The sequence below is a fragment of the Theropithecus gelada genome, chromosome 8 (assembly GCF_003255815.1).
Source record: "Theropithecus gelada isolate Dixy chromosome 8, Tgel_1.0, whole genome shotgun sequence".
Lineage (NCBI taxonomy): Eukaryota > Metazoa > Chordata > Mammalia > Primates > Cercopithecidae > Theropithecus > Theropithecus gelada.
This window is the reverse complement of record NC_037676.1, coordinates 72328373-72333330: the sequence shown is the minus strand read 5'-3', so window position 1 is coordinate 72333330 and position 4958 is coordinate 72328373. Positions and strand designations below refer to the sequence as shown.

Below are 4958 nucleotides of genomic sequence, written 5' to 3'. Positions count from 1 at the left end.
TTCTTGGTCTTTTTACTAAAAACACCCTTCCCTTGAGACATCACACCAGCAAAAACTTAATGAGGAGTCTTTATTATGAAAATGGAATCACCAGATTAAATTTTCCTAGAAGGGAGCTCTTCCTTGAAATTCATGATGGTGTCTCTATTCATAATCAAATCATAGCTAATTTGGATACAAATACATAAACCAGACACAATTTGAAGATCTTTGTGTGGTACCAAGTCGTAATGAGCCAAAAACGTATCACCATTTTAGGATTACTGGGGCTGAGCACGTCAAGGTTCAGACTTACCAGGTCCCAACCTTCGCCCAGCCTTGTACAATTCCCGTGAAGCCAGAAGAAAACAATTAAGGCCCATAGCAGAAGGACTAATAGGCAAAAGACTCATTATTCCTTGCACAAAACCTTCTCAAGCTCCTCTCCTGAGTATTAGGTAACTCAACGCATAAGTGTACAGATTTATTCATGATCTTAGGGATATCATTAATTTAATTATACCCCACATTCCAGCAGTGCCAAGTCCAAATACTGGACTTTGTTCTTTCCCCCAAACCCGCCCAAGGCCATCTATTTTACAGTTGTGCATGTATGTTCTGCCTTCTTTTTTTTTTTTTTTTTTTTTTTTTTTTTTTTTTTTTGAGACGGAGTCTCGCTCTGTAGCCCAGGCTGGAGTGCAGTGGCCGGATCTCAGCTCACTGCAAGCTCCGCCTCCCGGGTTCATGCCATTCTCCGGCCTCAGCCTCCCGAGTAGCTGGGACTACAGGCGCCCGCCATCTCGCCCGGCTATTTTTTGTATTTCTTAGTAGAGACGGGGTTTCACTGTGTTCGCCAGGATGGTCTCGATCTCCTGACCTCGTGATCCGCCCATCTCGGCCTCCCAAAGTGCTGGGATTACAGGCTTGAGCCACCGCGCCCGGCCTGTTCTGCCTTCTTTAGAACCTGCTCTTCTTTTTTTTTTTTTTTTTTTTGAGACAGAGTCTCGCACTGTCGCCCAGGCTGGAGTGCAGTGGTGCGATCCCAGCTCACTGCAACCTCTGCCTCCTGGATTCAAGAGATTCTCCTGCCTCAGCCTCCAGAATAGCTGGGACTACAGGTGCGCACCACCACACCCAGCTAATTTTTTTTTTTTTTTTTTTTTTTGTATTTTTAATAGAGACAGGGTTTCACAGTGTTGGCCAGGATGGTCTTGATCTCTTAACCTCGTGATCCACCCACCTCGGCCTCCCAAAGTGCTGGGATTACAGGCATGAGCCACCAGCGCCCAGTGAACCTGTTCTCTTAACTCAATGCCTGTTCCCCTGTCCTTAGGAGAACCCACAGTACACATGGACTGTTATGCCTCAGAGACTCACTGTGGTTCCTTACTTTTTATAAGTTCTTAGGCCACGTGTGATGGCTCACGCCTGTAATCCCAGCATTTTGAGGGCTGAGGTGTACAAATCTCTTGAGGCCAGGAGTTTGAGACCAGCCTGGGCAACATGGTAAAACCTCGTTTCTACAAAAAATGCAAAAAATTAGCTGGGCATGGTGACACACACCTATAGTCCCAGCTACTCGGTGGCTGAGATGGGAGGATTGCTTGAAACTGGGAAGTCAAGGCTGCAGTGAGCCGAGATCGCACCCCTGTCCTCCAGCCTGGATAACAGAGTGAAACCCTGTCTCAATAAATAAATATAAATAAATAAAGCGAAATAAGCTCTTAATCAGGATCTCAAGGACCTTAAAGTTCCTCTTAGGATGAGCTTTTGCTAATCTCTAAAGATTAGAAAAGCACTAAAAATGAATTCTTTCCACCTTCTATTTTTGCACAAAAGGGCACAGGTGTTCAAAAAAATTGAAGTTTTTTCAGAAAAAAGGTTCATTATCTAGAGCATGATTTGTCTCAGGCAAGTCACTTCCCTCTGATTGACTGAACTTCCACTCAGAACTGCCCTAAACTCACCACCGAAAACTAATTGCTAGGTCTCATGAGGGGTTGTGGACTGGGAGCTCCCAACTTCTCTGCAATTACTTCTTCTTTAGGACCTGACTAAATTCTTGGTTTCAGACTCGCCTCTCCTGGGAACACAGCATGAAAAGGCATTTTACACGCTAGAGCTAGCTCTTCAACAACCCCCATCCTTGACTGCTGTAACTTACCATAAACCTTTCTCCAGGTTCATAGATGATCTGCTCAGGTCCTTGAGGTTTTAACTCAAGGACATGAAAACCACCCATGGATTCCAGCCTGGCCAACATGGTGAAACCCCGTCTCTACTAAAATTACAATTAGCCGGGCGTGGTGGCACACACCTGTAGTCCCAGCTACTCGGGAGACTGAAGCATGAGACTCACTTGAATCCAGGAGGCAGAGGCTGCAGTGAGCTGAGATCTCGCCACTGCACTCCAGCCAGCCTGGGTGACAGAGCGAGAATCTGTCTCAAAAAAAGCCCCAGAAACCAACAAAACCAAACCAAAACCAAAACCACCCATGGTTTACTGTAATGTCCTTGCTCCCTACTCCAGTGGCAAAGGCCTATCCACTTTGTCTCAAGGCAATGGCAGTCATTGTCAACTCGGGGAGCCTTCTGCTTACTTAGTTTTAGGATCTCATGAACCCAATGGTCTCCCAAGCTGTATAATCACTGCTACTTAATGAGATGGACAACATTTCTAGCTGAGCCATCTTGCATCCTATGAAATACTGTTATAATATACTTACCTGACCAAGGAAGATTCCGTGATCATGAAGGTGGTTTTCCCAGGATGAGGCTTATCGATTGCATTCCAGATGTGCTGACCCTTGAGATTTCCCCAAATACAGGAAACTTGACTGGAAAGAAAGAAAAAGAAAGAAAGAAAGAAAGAAGAAAGAAAGAAAAGAAAGAAAGAAAGAAAGAAAGAAAGAAAGAAAGAAAGAAAGAAAGAAAGAAAGAAAGAAAGAAAGAGAAAGAGAAAGAGAGAGAAAGGGAAAGGAAAGGAAGGAAAGGAAGGAGAGAGAGAGAGAGAGAAAGAAAGAAAGAGAAAGAAAGAAAGGAAGGAAGGAAGGAAGGAAGGAAGGGAAAGAAGAAGAAGAGGAAGAAGAAGGAAAGAAAAGAAGGAGAAGAAGAAAGAAGAAGAAAAAATAATGCAATAATGCCCGGATACGGTGGCTCATACATGTAATCCCAGCACTTTGAGAGGTGCTAGGATTGGATGGATCACTTGAGGTCAGGAGCTCGAGACCAGCCTGGCCAACATGGCAAAACCTTGTCTCTACTGAAAATACAAAAATTAGCCAGGCTTGGTGGTGGGAATCTGTAGTCCCAGCTCAGTCCTGGGCTAAGGCAGGAGAATCACTTGAATCTGGGAGTCGGAAGTTGCAGTGAGCCGAGATTGCGCCACTGCACTCCAGCCTGGGTGACAGAAAAAAGAAATATTGTTCTTTTCTCCTACACATATGTCTGTCAATCACTGTAGTTATTTGAACTCTGCCATGCTCCTTCCATCTCAAAAGAGAAAATGCCAAACTGGCATTTGTCCAAGCCCCATGCCGATATAATGGAAACACCTTTGGAGAGTCCATCATTGACCCTGATTGTTGATGCGTCAGATCTACAGACAGAGGCAGGAAATGATCAGTCTGACTTTGCCGTAACAGATCTCAAATCACCCCTAGAATATGGATCCTTATGGCCCAGATGGCAGAAGCGATTGCTGTCACTGGAGCCTGCCAGTCAGCTGGAGAGAAGAGAGTCAGCATGCTCAGACAGATTAGTCTTGGGGTTGTTTGTAAAGTCCGGGTGCTCTGGAAACAATGAGGCTGTCTAACTTCAGTGGGGATTCCTATCAAGGTGGAACTTCAAAATACCTTACTGCTACCCAAGGAATAGGTAGTATCTAGGTCTAGAATGATCTAGATGCTAGGAGACATGCCCTAAACAGGGTGCCCTTACAAAAATACTGGCCCAATGAGATAAGAAAAAAAATCCATGACCTTGGAGGGGTTTAAGGCAGCCATTACAGGAGGGTAACATTGGGCCCCCATATCACAGAAAAAGTACTGAGGCATATTTGGAGGTAAATACATGAAGATACTCTCTGGTGTTCCCAGGATGGTTTCTTGGAAGCACCAGAGTTTCTCCAGTGGTGAGGGCCTTGCTGAGGTCCCAAGTGGGACCACCCGCCACCACAGGGACACACTGGCTGCCACTGCAAACAACACTGTCCCTAGCAGGCACGCCTCACTGGCTGTCAGTATATACTCTTGGCAAAAGCAAGCCGTTAAGGTGGGCATGGGCAGGAACCAAACTTCAAGGCCCATTTGAACCCCTCTAAATGGGCTTCCAATAATTACACCTGTGGTGGGACATAAATGTGGTTGCTCTTTGTTTTTTTCGGGGTACCTCAAAGCTTCACCCCTATCAAAGAGCTAAGCCTCTTGAAATATACAGTAAAGAGTATGTGCTATAAAATTCCATTTACATAAAGTCGGAACAGGCAAAACTGCACGTCTGGAAGAAGAAAAAAATAGAACAGTTACTGGGGGAGGGGATGGAAACAGGGATTACCTGGGAAGTGGCTTGAAGGATTTCTGGGGTGTTAAATTCTGTATTGTGATCGAGATTGAGGCTACATTTGTTTATACAACTGTCGAAATGTTTTTTCTTTCTTCTTTTTTTTTTCTTTTTTTTTTTTGAGGCAGGGTCTTGCTCTGTAGCTCAGGCTGGAGTGCAGTGGCACGATCACAGCTCACTGCAACCTCCACCTTTCCAGTTCAAGCGAACCTCCCACCTCAGCCTCCCACAGGCATGCCACTATACATGGTTAATTTTTCTATTTTTTGTAGAGGCAGAGTTTTGCCATGTTGCCCAGGCTGGTCTTGAACTCCTGACCTCAAGTGATCCACCTGCCTTGGCCTCCCAAAGTGTTGGAATTACAGGTGTGAGCCACCGCACCCAGTCAATAATTTTTTTTTTTTTTTTTTTTTTTTTTT

General features: G+C 45.0%; 1 pseudogene; it reads left to right on the top strand.

Moving 5' to 3' along the window:
• The first annotated feature begins 2697 nt into the window (after positions 1 to 2697).
• Positions 2698 to 2826, top strand: LOC112630913 (annotated as a pseudogene).
• Positions 2827 to 4958: the final 2132 nt, after the last annotated feature.